Here is an 18,146-nt window from a genome sequence, read left to right on the forward strand (position 1 = left end):
AAAATAAACTATTGGGACTACACCCAAATAAAATGCCTTTGCACAGCAAATGAAACCATCAACAAACAAAAAGGCAACCTACTGAATGGGAGAAGATATTTGCAATGATATGTTCAATAAAGGGTCAATACCCAAAATATATAAAGAATTTACACAGCTCAACACCAAAAAATAAAAATCTGATTTTTAAAAGAAACCCTCATGCACTGTTGGTAGGATTATAAAGTGGTACCGCCACTGTGGAAAACAGTATGGAGGTTCCACAAAAAGTTAAAAATAGAAATACAGGGGCTCCTGAGTGGCTCAGCTGTTGAGCATCTGCCTTCGACTCAGGGCATGTCCTGGGGTCCTGGGATCAAGTCCCACATCAAGCTTTCCTCGGGGAGCCTGCTTCTCCTTCAGCCTATGTCTTTGCCTCTCTCTGTGTGTGTGTCTCTTGTGGATAAATAAATAAAATCTTAAAAAGAAAAAAAGAAATACCATATGATCCAATTATTCCACTACTGGGTATTACCCATAGAAAACAAAAACACTAATTTGAAAAGATAAATGTACCCTATTTGCAGCATTACTTACATTAGCCAATATATGGTAGCAATTTAAGTGTCCATTGATTGATGAACAGAAAGAAGATGTGAGATATATATATATATATAATGGAATATTACTCAGCCATAAAAAAGAATGATATCTTGCCAATGTAGATGGACCTAAAGGGTATTATGTTAAGTGAAAGAAGTCAGAGAAAGACAAATACCACATGATTTCACTTCTATGTGCACTCTAAAAAGTGAAACAACTAAACAAGCAAATGGGGGGAGGGAAGCAGGAAAAAAAAGCAGAAACAGACTCATAAATAGAACAAATTGGTGGTTGCCAGAGGGGTGGGGGTGGGGTGGGGGGATGGGCAAAATGGGTGAAAGGGAAGTGCAGGCTTCTAGTCGTGGAATGAATAAGTCATGGAGATGAAAGACAGCACAGGGAATACAACCAATGGCATTGTAATGACGTTGCATGGTGACAGACAGCAGTTACCCATGTGATGAGCCTGCGGAACGTGTAGAGATGTCAAATCACTCTGTTGTATACCTGAAATTAATATAACCTTGGGTGTCAACTATACTTCACTAAAAAAATATGTATTATTACGTGCAGAAAATATCATTATAGCTACCCAAATACAAAAAACAAAATATGCCAAAAATAAAACACGTGAGAGTTGTGACTACCTTTGTTTCTTTAAAACTTTTAAGACTGTGTCATAGTGTAACAGTCACTAAAAACTACCTTGCTACTTACTGTCCCTTTTGTCCTCTGAATTACAAGACGATAAACCACACTCAGGATCAAAACATTTAATAACAGAACTGTATGCAACTGCTGAGTCTTCACCAACCTTGAAAGGTCAGAAAGCATCCCGGTGAACCCACAATCGATGGGCTGGCGGGCAGCTCTGAGCGCAGCCTGTATCAGCACCCGGAGCCTCAGCTACCAGCAGCCTGCTAATGGTCTCCTGCAGAGGCAGGTGAGAGGACCAGCCCCTTAGCAGCTGCTCAAGCAGCAGGCCGGGGGATGCTCTGCCAATGGCAAGACCATGAGGTCTGGGCGAGGTGGCGGCAAGAGCCGTCTGACTTTTTATTTGGACTGATTCTGGCTGCAGGCTATTGTGAGTAGACTCATGCCCAGTGCCATCCTCTGCCCCCAAGTGGCAGATTTCTAGCCTCCGCCTGGACAGGCTAGAAGGAGGAGCAAGCTCCAAAAGGCCAACTTCCCTGCACAGCCCGAGAGGGGAGGGGAGCTGTGAAAACAGTCTATAAATACTCCTGGTGGAAGTGCGGGGGGCTGGACATCCCTGGTGAGTTTGTGCCAAGGGGTGTTGCTATGCAAGGAGATGCAGTCGGAGAAATTCTCACCTCAATGTCAGGTTTTCCTGCAGTGAACTCAGTGAGACGCAGAATCACCTTTCCCTCAGGAGAGAAGGCAGGGGAGGGTGCCAGTTCCTGATCCATAATTAGGGATTTGGAGGACTTTGCTGGAGAGAGGGAGCCGATGCTTGTAAACTGGAAAAGCATTGGTGCCACAGTGGTGCGGGTGTTGGGGGAGCAAGCTGAAGGGAGGTGAAGAAAGGCATCTTTTTCATGGGGAAACATTGTGATGCTTCCCTGTTCAGCCTTTGGCTCTTCCAGTCCCTAGGAAGCTGAAGAATATAAACACTACATCATTGAGTTAATTCCACCCACGGGTCTTAAAAATGGTTCTGTAAAATGAAAGTGATTAACTAGACAAAAAGTTGCCGGCTTACAGATAAAACATAAAACAGTAGTGCACTGAAATGAAAAATGCAAATTTCACATATTGTCTTAAGATTATACAGTCTGTGGTGGCTGCTTCCTCCTAAGCATGGCGTCTGTAATTTGGGTTCTGACAGGATGTGTGCAGTGGGATCAAGCTTTGGTCCCATTAGTACCAATGGTAAAGACATAACCCAGGCATGAACAACTAAAACAAAACAGAGGACATTAATACACAATGTCCTTATGCTCTCTTTTTAAACACTGTTTAATTCTTGATCTGTAGCTACTAGTTTATTAAACTCTCCAGTAAATGACCTTTACTTTTTAAAGGTGAGTTAAAGGAAAGGAGGGAGGGAGGGAGGGAGAAAGGAAGGGAGGTGAGGAACAGATCTTCAAAATTTCAGCTATTAATACTGACATAGCAAATTCAAGTCAAGCCTCAACACACAATAGTTTCTGAAGAAAATTCGGCACAACATACCAAAATGTATGGGATGCAGCTATGCAGGACTTAGAGGGAAACTTATAGTTACAAATGCCTAGAGGTTCTAATCAGTCAGGCAAGAAAATGAAAGAAAGGACAATCAGATCAGAAAGGAAGAAATGAAGAAAAATTAGGTTCTAATTAATACTGTAAATATAAGTGTTAGGGGTTCACTCGTGTCCCCCAAAAAGATTTGTTGAAATTCTAACCCCCAGACCTTAAAAGGTGGCCTTACTTAGAAATAGGGTAGCTGTAAAGTAATCAGTTAAGACAAGGTCATACTAGGGTAGGGTGGGTCCTTAACTCAATATGGCTCCGTCCTCACATGAAGAGACACAGGGACATACAGGGAGGAGGCCATGTGACAAGAGAGGTCAAGGCAGGAGTGATGCAGTCATAAGCCATGAAATGCCAAGGAGCTAAGAAATAGGCACGGAGCTGACTTTCCCTAGCGCCTCAGGAGAGCATGGCCCTGGCAACACCTTGATTTCTGCCTTCTAGGCTCCAGAGCTGAGAGAGGGTAAACTCGTGTTGTTTCAAGCCCCAGTGTGTGGTTGTTACACAGCCCGAGGATACAAACACTGTTATGTGCCTTCTTCCATTAACCCAAAATAAAGGGCCCCCCAAAGGTGGAAATCTCCCATTGGCAGAAACAGACCCAAGTTCCCTGTCACATCCCTGTCCCTGCTTGGATATATATGGTCAAGGCCTGTGGGCCTGGGGCCACCCACACTAGGCAGCCCAGAAAAGTAAGTGGCCTCTCTTATTGACTCTCTGACCTCCCACGTGGTGACAGACTCTGTTCGGGTGTTCACCCAACTTCTGTTCCCCATTTATTCCTCAACAATCGGAGCCTCACTGCTGCTCAGGAGTCTACTTGTCAGAAAAGATAACGCTGGTCCCAAACGCTGCTCAGGGGTGATCCCGATTTGTCCAGGTCAGTCTAGTGATCTGTCCCTCTTGCCGCGGGCTGGTTTAGGGATGGGCAGGTGAAGGGAACTCTGCTTTCTGCAGATGGTTTGTTGCTCTAAATAAGAGTCTTCTGCTGCTGCAGCTTCACCACAAAGGCAGGACCACAACCAGAGCTGGGACATGAGCAGGAGGAGGGCCAAAGGGCTGAAAAGCTGAGGATGCACAAGTGTACAACCAGGGAGACTGGTTTTTGCAGGTGAGAGATGGTGGTGTCTTGGCCAGGGTGGTGACAAGTGGCTGGATTCTGGATATATTTTGAAGATGGTGGCCAATGGATTTGGAGGCCGGGGATGTGAAGCGAGAGAGGGAAAGAATGAGTGAAGGAAGACTCAAGAGTCTTTAACTTGAGCACCTGCAAGGATGGTTGCTGTTCACTGAGATGGAAAAAGGCCGTGGGAGGAGCAGGTGCAGTGGGGAGCAGGAGCTCAGCTCTGGAGGTTATGAAGTGTGAGATGCCACATCCAAGAGGAGACGTTGAGTAGGCAGTTAGGTGTGTTTGGAGAACAGGAGAGAAGTCCAGGCTAGAGATAGGAGTGTGTTCTGCTGGCACATGGACAGTAGTAAGGACACAGGACGGAATGAAATTACTAATCGGCCCGAGCCAGGAGGCAGCATGCAGATTGAGAAGGCGCTACCATGTAGACAAAGAGAAGCAACCAGGGCACCTGGGTGGCCCAGTCGGTTGAGCATCTGCCTTTGGCTCAGGTCATGGTCCCAGGGTCCTAGGATTGAGCACCACGTTGGGCTCCCTGCTCAGTGGGAGCCTGCATCTCTCCCCACCGATCCCCTTGCTTGTGTGCATGCTCTCTCTCTCTCTCTCTCTGTGTGTGTGTCACAGAAATAAAATCTTTTAAAAGAGAGAGAGAGAGAGAAACAAAACAGACACATAAGAAAAAACACAAACGGGTGCCTGGGTGGCTCAATCGGTTGGACATCCAACTCTTTGTTTTGGCTCAGGTCCTGATCTCCAGGTGATGGGATCGAGCCCCATTTGGGGCTCTGAGTTTAGCAGGAAGTCTGCTTTGAGATTTTCCCTCCCCTGCCCTTCCCTCCACTCGTGTTCTCTCTCTAAAATAAATAAGTCTTTAAAAAAAAAAGAAAAAACCCAAATATAAGGTCAATATTTAATTTTTTTACTCAGTAACTATCAATAGTAATATTAATGCCCTATATGCCGGGCTCTGTGCTCTGACCTCTCTGCATATCATCTAATTGAATCCTCACAGAACCTCATTAGCAATTTAAAAATATCAGTGAAATAATTCCAAGGTACCATTACACAAACCAAAATACATAAAAATGAAACCCTGTTGAGATGGGGCTGCGGGAGAACAGATGCCCTGGAACGGGGCTGATGGCACTCCAGCTGGAGAGGAATCTGGCAGCAACGTGACAGGAGCTCTCAAGTCAGTACACTTGTTGACCTGATGGAAGGAGGAAAAAGTAACTCTTACATATGTTCACCATAGCTCTTTAATGCAGCAGCATTAAAAAAAACAAAAGAAAACAAAACAAAAAAACTGGAGGGACACTTGGGTAGCTCAGCGGTTGATTGTCTGCCTTTGGCTCAAGTTGTGATCCTGGGGTCCTGGGATTGAGTCCTACATGGGGTTCCCCGCAGGAAGCCTGCTTCTCCCTCTGCCTGTGTCTCTGTCTCTCCCTCTCTGTGTCTCATGAATAAATAAAATCTTAAAAAAAAAACTGGAAATGACTTTAGTCATTGTAAAACAAGCTAAGATACATTAACAAGAAGGAATGGCCATTTAACCTTTTAAAATGACAAGTGTGTGGACTGTGTTGACATAGATAATGGGATCTGTCTTGGTTAGGGATTACTTCCTTGTAAGCCCAGAATCCATCCAATTAGCTTAAATAAAGGAAAATTTATTGGGAGGCTAGGAACATTTATTGAGAGGTATCTTTGGGGGTCCCCAGAGCAACAAATAGACCCAGGTGTCTCAGAGATGGGGATAGGTCTAGAAAGTCACCAGGGACAATGCCAGGCATCTGAATGGTGACAACCATTCTCTCCTTAACTAAACTCCAGCCAGCCTCCTCTGAGCCTTTTCTCCACCAGGCCTCAACCTTGGCCTAGAAAGACTTGAACAAACACTAACATAGGTGCCAACAGCTCAAGGCCACATCCTTGGGATGACCGTAGGCCCCACTTCAAGTACCAGCCTGAGAAAACTCAAGGCTGCCAAAGGAGTGTTCTGTTTGTTCCAGCCAACACCTGAAGACAGAGCCCCTGTCTCTTGGTGTTTGTGGGAAGCTAGGAACCTAACTTTGTGAGTTTTAACTTTGGTAAGTTTCCTGACAAAAATCAGAAAAGCTGAAATGGTACATGCAAGATGAATATTGATCTAATTCCTTTTTTTTTTTTCCTATAAAATGTCTTGTGCTTATCGGGTTTTGGTATTGTTTTAAAGATTTTATTTATTTATTCATGAGAGACACAGAGAGAGAGGGAGAGTCACAGGTAGAGGGAGAAGCAGGCTCCTTGTGGGAAGCCCGATGTGGGACTTGATCCCAGAACCCCGGGATCACGACCTGAGCCAAAGGCAAGCTCTCAACCACTGAACCCCCCAGGTGCCCCATGCTTACCATTTTTAAACTGAATTTCTGAACAGTTATATAGTGGTTTCCATATAAACCATAAAGGGAGGAATGTTCCACTGCCGTTGGTTGCATATGAATAGAGACAGCCTAAGAACTATGAGAAGGCTGGGTGGCTGCTACTGTGAGGCCAGGAAGGATACTGTCCCCCCACACTGCCAGTTTCTGGTCTCCGTGGTCCTTTGTGCATGACTCCTACCCATACTCTTTCTCCATGAAACTTAGTGCCACCTCGTTAATGTAGCCACACGAGGGCCCATAAGGTAAAGAAGAGTGATGGATGACACAGGACTGCTGGCTGCTAAATCTTGCGTTTTCACATCTCTTCTCCTCTGGCTGGAACACAGATTTCTTCTTCTCTGTGAAATTCCTGTCCATCCTTCAAAGCCCAGATCAGATGATACTTCCTGAATGGAGCTACCTCCAGCCTCTTGTCAGAACTCCTCCCTGTGCCTTGTGTTCCTATGGCACAATTGCTTCCTCTATTACAGAATTTCATGTGTGGTTTTATAATTCACTGTGTACACGTCTGTCTTTCCTCAAGGTCAGGGACTGACTATGCTTCTTTATCTCTGGCTCTCTAGTATCAATGTAGTTCTTAGAAAATTGGAGGCACTTGACAAATGCATGGTGACTAATTGAACTCCTTGCGTATTCCTTTGCTTATTTATTCCTTACAGATTCCTCAATTGGCTGTAGGGAATCAGTATCAGAATGAGTTCAGATTGGTCTTTCCCGAGCATTCTGGTCTTCCCGGATCAATGTAGCCCTTCTCAGCTGGGAGCACAGAGAGAGGCAGGAGACAGCAGATGTAACGTTAGCAGGTAGATAAAAAGGAGATCAGATGCCTGTACTTACGTGACCTTCCTTCCCCAGACAACTCTATCATTCCTTCTGGCTTCCCAAACTGAGTCCTGCTCTGCAGCCAGATGGAAGAGATGGGACCAGAAGGAGAAGGATTCATACATTTTCCTGTTGTGGGCTCTAGGTGAAAATCACACATGCACTGATTTCCTGTTGCTGCTGTAACAAATTATAAAAACTTAGTGGCTTAAAACAACACAAAATGATTTTTTTTAAATAGCTCAAGGGGTTAAATGTCCAAAATGAATTTTACAGGACTAAGATCAAGGTCTGCAAGGCTGTTTTCTTCTGGAGGCTCTGGGAGAGAATTCATTGCCTCTCCAGCTCTTAGCTCTCATTCCTTGGCCCACAATCACATCACTTTTTCCCCTCTGCTTCCATCATCCCATCACCTCTACCCACCTGGGTCCCCTGCCTCCCTTTTATAAGGACTCTTGGGATTACATTGGGCCCACCCAGACAATCCAGGAGCATTTCCCCAGCTCAAGATCCTGAATTTCATCACAGCTGCAAACGGTTGCCCTTTTGTCTGTCGTATAAAGCAACACCATTCCATGAAACAGGGTGTGGACATCTCAGGGGCCCATTATTCAGCCTGTTACAACCTGCCAAAGGTGAAACTTTCGCCATTACAAAATCCTGCCTACCCTAAAAGCTCTTCCCTGATTCTTCTCACCTCCTTACCCATTACAGCAAATCAATGACACAACTGACTGACTGATCACAGATGTAATTTAACATCGCGCGGAAAAAACAGTATGGCCAAAACCAGCCCACTGGAAACGTAACAGCTTCCGAGCTAAATGGCTCTGCCGAAAAGCAGCAGACCTGCTTTTAGGGTTCACACTTTCTCCAGGACACCGAGGAGAAGGGAAAATATGTATAGTCAGCATCGGAATATTATATAGAACAACAAATGTAGTGATTCAGGACACTGTAATGCATTGTGTTAACTTCAGAGAGATGATTATCACCATCTGGAATTATATTGTCTGTGCATCCACATGTTCCTTTCCCACCTTGCCTGCCCAGCAGTAGGAATCTTACGGGTTTTATGTCCCTAGGATCTGCAACAAAGCTTAGAACCCAATAAATTAAAAAAAAAAAAAAGTAAAAACTAAAAAAAAAAAAAAAAAAGTAAATATCAGTACATGTCTGAATACATTTAAAAAATACATACTACTAACTGTCCATGCATCAAAAAATAAATGAGAATAGAGACCTAGCGTGTGAGTTCCCCTGTGTCGGCGGAACTTGATTAATGAAATAATAGAAAACCATCTTACTAGTAATATACGACATGGGTTCACACTATGGAGGCAAGGGATGGAGTGAGTACAAGTGCTCCCATGCAGTCTTCCCGTGGAGGCAAGGGAGCGCACTGGGGTGTGAGTGACACCCGGTCTGCCCCCAGGGACCGGGGAGCTCCCGCCTCTGCGTCGCTGCATCGCCACCCTGGAGGGAATACCAGGCTTCTTAGACTTGCTGGAATATAGCATGGACACCTCAACAACATGGTACCCTTCCAAGACATTTTCAAAGGTCCCTCCAAGTTTTATAGATGGTTCTATGCAACATCTAGCTGGAGTTTCTCTTATGGTCCACATGGGCCTGAGAATTTTATTTATTTATTCACGAGAGACACAATGAGAGAGAGGCAGAGACATAGGCAGAAGGAGAAGAAGCAGGCTCCATGCAGGGAGCGCAATGCGGGACTCGGTCTCGGGACTCCGGGATCACACCTTGAGCCAAAGGCAGATGCTCAACCACTAAGCCACCCAGGCGTCCCAATAATATGTGTTTTCAACTATCAATCAAAAACAAACAAAACCCCACCAAGCAGGCCTGCTCTCTCGTCCCAGAAGCACCTCCGCCCTGGGTCACATCTGGGACCACCTGCTCACTTGGACTGTGGCTGGGGCCTGTTCTCTTTCCCGTTTCCATCTTCCAAAGCGGACCTGGCTGCCGCCCGGCCTGGGATTCCCAAGTAAGGAAGATAGAGTCGCAGGGGCTGTGGCTCCTTCCTAAATTGCAGCGTGCTGGCTTCAGCCGTTCGCTGGAAACGATTGTGCACTTGACTTCTGTAACCAGGGGGACCCCCTCCCCCCACCCCCGTCTGTATCACTCTCGGATGCACATCAACCGCCAGACTGGTGACCACATAACCGCCTAAAGCATACCACGTTTTAAAGAATAGGAGGGCTCTAAAAAATAAAAAAGGACACGTGTACAGAACACCAGCCTTCTCCTGCACCCAGCTAGCTTTCCTCCTGCAAACCATTGCAGATGCGTGCAGTTTCCACCCGTGCTCCCCAACGTGGCAGCGGCCGAGACTCCTGGCTTCTCCGATCCCAGGCTCCGTTCACCGCGTTTTAGGGGGCCGCCCTCTGCTCCGCGGTCCTGCCCACGGCACGGGGGCGAGCTGGCGAGCGAGCTCCTCCTGTGGGTGCTGCCTCTCCTCCCCAGATGCTGCATTTTCTGCCTCGGCCGGCTCTTACCAGGCCAGTCTGGTCCTGCCCGCTGTTCGTCCTGGTATGTCAGCTTGGCATAGCGTAGAGGCTGTTGGCCCCAAGCCAGCTCTGGTTCGCCTGCGCCTCCCCAGCCCACACGATAGAGACCGCGACCCACCACCCGGAGCCACGCAGGGAATTGTTGACGCGTGGGACGCAGGAAGAGCACGTGTGCCCCGCTCCGAGGCGCCTGGCGGGGGCAGGAGTCAGGCCCTGACGGCATGGTTCGAATCTTGGGTTGCCGCAAAGCAGGCAAGTGATTTGAACAAGTCACGCAATCTCTTAGGGCCTCGGTTTCCCCACTCATAGCATAAAGATGATACAGTAAAAACCCCCCATCAGGTGATGGGTAGGTCAGTCTCATAAAACGCAAGTGCACAATTTCGAGAAGTTAATGAAATGACTTGGCTTCCCAGGGTTCTGGCGATGTCAGCTAAGTCCTCCTCTCCAGCCTCAGCTGTGGTTTGGTGCCACCTGAGCACTGTTTACTCTGGTTTAAATATTGATGGAGACAAGGATGGGTCCCGTTCCGCCACTGGCTAAAGTTCCCAGGACAGGAGCAACAATTCCAGGAATCTTGTCACCTGGCACCCTTAGTGTCTTCTGGACCCAGGGAAGTTTGGCTGGAAGAACACAGAGGACACAGGGACTCACTCTCTGCCCACCTCCCACCTCCCCAGAGGGAGCTACAGCCCTTCCCACTCTGGTCGGTAAGAACTCCGGCTCATCCCTTTGAAAGCAGAGCCTGGGGGAAGGACAGGAACCGGGAGGCAAAGAACTGTGCAATATCTGAATTTGCTTTATTGAAGAGTTTTGTTTTAACGTCGATCCTATTAGTGTTGTTGTGACGATTAGGGCTAATGTATGAACATGGCATAGTTCTTGGCATGTAGCATTTGCTCAATCAATTGTGCATCCATCCCACGACTGTTATTAAACACCTCCTACATCCCCAGCACAATACTGGATCCTAAGATGATGGCAATAAACAAGAAAGATGCACGTTGTTCCCACCATTGAAAGCTTATAATTGAGCAGAAATAACAGCTTGGAGCCATGCCTTGCAAGTTATGAAGGTATTATCATCATATTTCTTCTAAAACATCCTATTTTCCCACTTTTAAAAAGTTAATATCTTATATGTATATTTTGGAATGAAATATTCCATCTTTTTCTCTAAAGAAGTGGTTCTCAACAGGGGGTTGGTTTTGCTGCCCAGGAGACATTTGGCAAAGTCTGAAGACATTTTCTGATGTTGTTATAACCTGGAGGTGGAGGGCATGGTGCTGGCATGTAATAGGGGAGGTCAGGGATGTTGCTACACATCCTACAATGCACAGGACAGCCTTTCATTATGCCAAGGCTAAGGAACCGTGGTCTAGAGGGGATCTGCTTATTCCACAATCAGTTGCTTTGGGCCACAAAGGGATAGAGACACATTTTACCCTTATGAGGCTTAGAAAAACCAGCCCTTTTGTTCTAGGCTCTATGGCACTTGCCCATGTTAGGGGAAGGCTCTTATAGTTTCTCAAACCAGAAACATATTCCTCTCGGGGACAGAGAAGATGGACCTGGAAGTCTGTTTTCATAGTACTCAGCACTATCACTGCATTCTCTGAGTGTTTGTTTATTTATTTATTTATTTATTTATTTATTTATTTATTTATTTATTTTTAATCTGAGTGTTATATTTAACTGATTCTCTTATAAAAATTAGTTTTCAGGGGATCCCTGGGTGGCGCAGCGGTTTAGCGCCTGCCTTTGGCCCAGGGCGCGATCCTGGAGACCCGGGATCGAATCCCACGTCAGGCTCCCGGTACATGGATCCTGCTTCTCCCTCTGCCTGTGTCTCTGCCTCTCTCTCTCTCTCTCTCTCTGTGTGTGTGTGTGACTATCATAAATAAATAAAAAATTTAAAAAAATTAGTTTTCAAACAAAAAGTTCCTGGGTTACCTGGGTGGCTCGGTCAGTTAAGCATCTGACTCTTGATCTCTGTTCAGGTCTCAATCTCAGAGTCGTGAGTTCAAGCTCCGCATTGGGCTCCAAGCTGAGTGTGGAGCCTACCTTAATAAAAAATTTAAAAAAATAAAAAAAAAAAGGTTCCTGGAAAGGGCTTTTTCTTTTTTACTCTTTGAAAACCTTACCAAGATATGCAAATGATTCAAATTATCTCAAGGCCACTGAACCCGAGTTTTCAGTTCATTTGGCTTTCTTTCTTTTTAAAGCTTGTCTGGGTGTAATTAATCCAATTTGGTCTTCAGGGCAGCCCAGACTTCCAGAGTGACTGGCTTTTAATCTGATGGTTTTCTTACATCTGTGCAGCAAGGCAACACAAATTTTGGACAAAGTAGAGGATGCTGAATAGTGAGGCAAAATAACATGAAGCCAGAAGGAGAGGGAGGAAGGAAGGAGAGAGAGCAAGAGCGAGGGACAATGAGAGAGAAAGGGGAGGGGGACCAAAGGTCTGGGGGGGGTTGGGGGGGTGGGGGGTGGGGGCGGTTGGCTAACAAGCCCAGAAAGAATGGAAATGGCCAGTCTTAACCTTCTTAGCATCAAGAGCCCTGGATCCTCACCTTAGCTTACTCTTTTGCCTTCTTCTGTTGTGCTTTCCGGAAGCATTGTGTTGGGTGCTAGCTCCTTTCCCTCCCACCTTCTGGGTAGAGGTGGGAGGTCCCGTCCCATAGCTGGGCTCCATGGCAGAATCCTGTGTTGAAGCAGCATATGGATCCGAAGGATTGTGCACGTGAAATGCAAAACAATTTTCTGTTTCCATTCACCTTATCATAGTGGATTATTGGTACTGTTATTGACAAAGACTGAATAGCCACAAGCGAGTACCAAGCACAGGATGTGTGAGTCATGTCTGCATTCATCTGGGTTAGAGGATGATTCAAACCATGGTGTGAACCCTTTGAACTCTGTATTTGATGTCCCATAGGCTGAATAAGCTATGTACCTTTTCTAAGAAGTGAGATTTGATTTTAAAATGTGCCAACATGTGATCTGAAACCTGCCATCCGTTCCTTCCAGTGCAGTACTTTATTTGGCACTTGTCGCAGATGTGCTGTTACAGATTCTTTGATAAAACAGTTTACCTGAGCCCACTTGCAAATGTTGTGCCTCTCTAACATCAAGTCATCCATGACAGCCAGTAACAAATTGATGAGAATTATTTCATAATTCTTGTAATACTTGTGGGCTAACAGAATTTTGTGGTCTATTAAGCATCATGCCTCACTTTAAAGATTTTGTTACTGGCTGATGGCGAGTGTTTTATGGCACTTCCTTACTATAAACAAGAACTTAGTAAAAGCTTCCTGAGACAATATTTCATTGCTTAAACTTGCCCCTGACATACTAGCGTTCAGTAATGAAACTCAACCCCAAAACTTACTGGTACAAGCACATATCCTGACCAAAGTATCTTTGTCCTCTTAAATTCCTCTTAAATTTTTCTAACTTTGGTTTTGTTTTGTTGTTGTTGTTTTTAAGATTTTATTTATTTATGAGAGACACAGAGAGAGAGAGAGAGGCAGAGACACAGGCAGAGGGAGAAGCAGGCTCCATGCAGGGAGCCCGACGTGGGACTTGAACCCAGGTCTCCAGGATCAGGCCCTTGACTGAAGGCGGCGCTAAACCGCTGAGCCACCGGGCTGCCCCTAACTTTGGTTTTGAATCCAATGCTTAGGGATCCAGGGAGGGTTTCTTCTGCTTTCCTTACAGCATGATATTTCATCAACCCCCCACGTGCCTGGCACATGTGCTCAGTAAGTATTTGCTAGAAGGAAGAACAGGGAGGGCTTTGCTAAATGGGTTATCAATATACCATGCGACTGCCCGTCAGGCTGTGCTGTCCACTGAGGGATGATCCTTGTTCTCTGTCTCTGGCCCAGACATCTCCAGGACTGATGGATCTCTTCCCTAGGTTAGCTTCCTTCCAGTTCTAAATGCAGTCATTGTGCCGGAGAGAGAAACACTTCCTCGGCAGCCCAGACATTCCTCAGTCCACGGGCATGTCTACTCTGTTAACATTTGTCTCCAGGCCGATCCCATGGAAGTCCAGGCTAGTGAGAGGAATGGAAATGATGAGGCCTGAAAATTCTTTACTCTTTGTTCTTCTGATGGGTGACAAGATAATTAGTCCAAATGAGATGCAGCCCCTCGCAGACTATATTTAGTCTAATTGCAGAGCTTCTTTCCCCTGGAGGAGCCTGGGATTCCTCCCCAATAGATGGTAGTGCCAGAAAAAGGAATAAAAGCAAGCAGGCCAGCCATAGCCACAACAGGGCATGCTCTCCCCTTCTCAGAAGGGAGCCAGTGGTGTGCTTGGGTCCAGGATTCAGGAAATGGGGTGCCACTCCCAACTCTGCTACTGACTAACTGTGATTGAGGACACTTCTTCCCCTCGAAGCCTCAGATTTTTACATGTTAAACAAGCATGATAATCTCTACCAAGCAGGAGAGGATAAGAATGAAATGTAACACATTTTGTAAAGCACTTTATAAATTGTAGACGTGTGATACAAATGTAGGCATGTTGCCATAAATAACAGAAGTGCCGGGATATCCCCTTCACCAAGGGCCAGTGGCCACCAAACGTCGACGTGTGAGGCTCTGGCCGACTTGTGAAGTAAGTGTGTGATCATCTCTCCCTTCCTCCTCTCTAGAACCATGGTGTCCCAATCCTCAAGATCATGGTTAGTGCTCAATAAATATTTGATTGCTAATATTACTATTTGCAATTAAAGTATTAAACTAGAGAAATATTGTCTCAGCAAACAGAAGAGCTGTGTATTTAATCGTCTAAATACACATCTTGCAAATACACTGAGGAGAGGTGAGCATTCTTTTTCATTTCCAAGTACACTTTAGGCAGTACATAGCATTGATATGCCTTTGTTTATCCTTCCAGCTGTTCATTTTTTAATTTAATACTTTTAATATAATTTGACATCAAATTAAATATAATTTGAAATTAGAGGGTTTAATAAACTCTTCCCTCTTTCTGGCTGTGCTTCAAAAAACATTCTTCCCCTTTGTTCCATTTCCCCAATTCTGGAAAGTAAAAGAAAATAATTTAAAAATTGCAAATGAAGAGTTCTATTTGATTCAATGTATATTTGCATACGCAGGACTGAGAAAAACACTTGAAATCTATGGGTTTTTTCTCTACCTCACACCTCTTGTTCCAATCTACACATGGCCTTGCCACTCAATACCCTGGATCTTGGTGTTTTGAACTTTTTACTTTTTCTTCAACCTAATTAACACCTGCAATCCATAATTATTGGGTAATAATGTACTTTCCCTTCCTGGTAGCTCATCCTCTCCCGCCCCCCACCCACCCCACCATCCTTTCCCTCAGACTGAAGTTTACTGCCTGAGGGAAGAGAAAGAGGAACGCTGGCTAAAACAAAGAAGTTGTGGCTCAGCTTTGTGCTTTGAATTAGACTTTTTAAAAGTTCACAGTGAGACAATAGTCTTAAAAGTCAGGGTTTTTTTTTTTTTTTTTGAGAAATAAAGAGATATTTCTCAGCAATTCTAAAGCTGTGTTTCTACAATGTCTTTTAGAGGACTGACCACAGAACAAGCCATAGACAGTAGGAAGCATAGATTCTTGCCACACGTGGAGGAGAAAGCCCTTCCACTAGAGTGGGAATGAGCTGGGAATGAGAAAGAGAAAGGCAGGGTTTATTTTGTATTATTTTTAAAAAATATTTTTCAGAGAGACAGAGAGCGAGCGAGCGAGTATGAGCAGCAGGGGCAGAGGGAGAGGGAGAGAGAATCTCAAGCGGACTGCACTGAGCACGGAGCCCCAACTGGGGCTCGATCCCACAACCATGAGATCATGACCTGAGCCAGAGGCCCCACCAACCGCACCATCCAGGCACCCCGAAAGGCAGGATTTATTTATTATTATTATTTTTAAATATTTTATTTATTTATTTATTCATGATAGACAGAGAGAGAGAGAGACGCAGAGACACAGGCAGAGGGAGAAGCAGGCTCCATGCGGGGAACCCGATGCGGGACTCGATCCCAGGACTCCAGGATCATGCCTTGGGATGAAGGCAGGCGCTTAAACCGCTGAGCCACCCGAGGTTCCCGAAAGGCAGGATTTAAATGCAAATCTCGGGCAGCCCGGGTGGCTCAGCAGTTTGGTACCAACTTCGGTCCAGGGAGTGATCCTGGAGATCCAGAATCGAGTCCTGCGTTGGGCTCTGTGTGGAGCCTGCTTCTCCCTCTGCCTGTGTCTCTGCCTCTCTCTCTGTCTCTATGAATAAATAAATAAATAAAATCTTAAAAAATAAATAAATGCAAATCTCTTGCATCACCTGAGTGTCAAAACTGCAATAGCTAAATACTAGGTAAGTATGGATAATGTTAAGAATATCAAGGTCAGGGTGAATGGGTGATGGGCACTGAGGGGGGCACTTGACGGGATGAGCACTGGGTGTTATTCTGTATGTTGGCAAATTGAACACCAATAAAAAATAAATTTATAAATAAAAAGAATATCAAGGCTGGTGTCTAATTTCCCACTGTGAGGATACTGATCATGTCTCTAGGACAAACTTCTCTAGATTGGTAATGTAGCAATAGCTGAGGGAGGTGTCTAAGGTAGGTGGGCCTGGTGTCAGCCTCCTAATGTATCAACCATACATAGTTGACCTTTGAGGGGGATTTGAAGGGGTTAGGAGTGCTGACTGCCCCTGCCCATCCAAAACCCACATACAATTTTTTTACTCCCCTAAAAGTTCATAGCCCACTGTTGACAAAAAGCCTTACCAATATCATAGTCAATTAACACATATTTTGCATACTATATATGTTATTTAGTATGATACTGTATTCTTATAATAAAGTAAGCTAAAGGAAAAAATGGTATGAAAATCACAAGGAACAGAAAATCTTTATTTAAGATTATAGTACTATAAAAAATCAGCATACAAATGTACTCTCATAGTTCTAACCTGTGTTGTTCATGAGTCACCTGTAACGGAGAGTGTTATGGAACAGGGTTCTCAAACTTTTTGATCTCTGGAAGGCAGAACAAGAACAAGTGAGCCTGTTTCTGTAGGGTGTGGTTTTTAAATTTTTTCGTTTTGAGATCCCTTGCTTGATATTCTTATAAATTATTATTATTTTTTAAAGATTATTTTTATTTATTTATTTTTTTAAAGATTTTTAAGGGATCCCTGGGTGGCGCAGCGGTTTGGCGCCTGCCTTTGGCCCAGGGCGTGATCCTCGAGACCCGGGATCGAATCCCACATCGGGCTCCTGGTGCATGGAGCCTGCTTCTCCCTCTGCCTATGTCTCTGCCTCTCTCTATATATATGACTATCATAAGTAAATAAAATAAAAAAAAAAGAAAGAAAATTTAAGATTTTTAAATGACTTGAGCAGAAATCAAGAGTCAGACGCTTAACAAATTGAGCCACCCAGGCTCCCCTTAATATAAATATTTTTATTAAAAAATTACTATTTTTCCAAAAAATTTTAAATATACACACAATGGCATTGTGTGTATATATATCACTTTATACATCAAACTTAATAGAAAGCAGATTCTTTCTGCTTTAAATTTGATCCTGCATTAAATTTGTTATGAAAAATTACTGTGGTTGAAGTATGTGAAGAAATCCAGCCTTATGCAAGATTAGTTGGAAAAGAGAAGTTTCTGAATAGAATTTGGATAACCTGGATATCCTTCTTCGATATGACACAAAAATTCAGCAAGTGGTAGTTTTGTAAAGATTAGTTGCAATGTGGAATCTAAAACCACATTACTGGGGTGCCTGGCTGGCTCAGTTGGTAGAGCATGTGACTCTTAATCTTGGGGTCATGAGTTTGAGCCCATGTTGAGTGTAGAGATTACTTAAATAAAGTCACATTATCAGTAAACTTTTTATTCTCCATTACAATAAAATTTTTTGATCTATTTTGCACCTTGTCTTTATTTAAGATTTTGTTTGAGAGACAGCACATGCATGCGAGTGGAGGGAGGGGCAGAAAGAGAGAGGGAGAGACAGTCTTTTTTTTTTTAATTTTTATTTATTTATGATAGTCACACAGAGAGAGAGAGAGAGGCAGAGACATAGGCAGAGGGAGAAGCAGGCTCCATGCACCGGGAGCCCGACGTGGGATTCGATCCCGGGTCTCCAGGATCGCACCCTGGGCCAAAGGCAGGCGCTAAACCGCTGCGCCACCCAGGGATCCCCAGGGGGAGACAGTCTTAAGCAGACTCCCTGCTGAGCATGGAGCCTGACGGCGGCCTTGATCTCAAGACTGGGGGATCATGACCTCAGATAAAATTGAGAGTTAAGTACTTAACTGATCGAGTCATCTAGGTGCCCCTGACCTACTTTGCACTTCTTCTTTTTAATATGTTATTTATTTATTCAT

The 18,146-nt window shown here is 44.7% G+C and overlaps 1 long non-coding RNA gene across 1 annotated transcript in view; it reads left to right on the forward strand.

The window, feature by feature from the left end:
- The first annotated feature begins 10,274 nt into the window (after positions 1-10,274).
- Positions 10,275-18,146, forward strand: part of LOC112664683 (uncharacterized) — a 70,750-nt gene continuing 62,878 nt past the window's right edge. Inside the window, exon 1 of the long non-coding RNA XR_004805924.2 lies at positions 10,275-10,450. This is a non-coding gene — a long non-coding RNA (uncharacterized LOC112664683). The remainder of the gene's footprint in view (positions 10,451-18,146) is intronic.

This window comes from Canis lupus, chromosome 17, assembly GCF_003254725.2.
Source record: "Canis lupus dingo isolate Sandy chromosome 17, ASM325472v2, whole genome shotgun sequence".
NCBI lineage: Eukaryota > Metazoa > Chordata > Mammalia > Carnivora > Canidae > Canis > Canis lupus.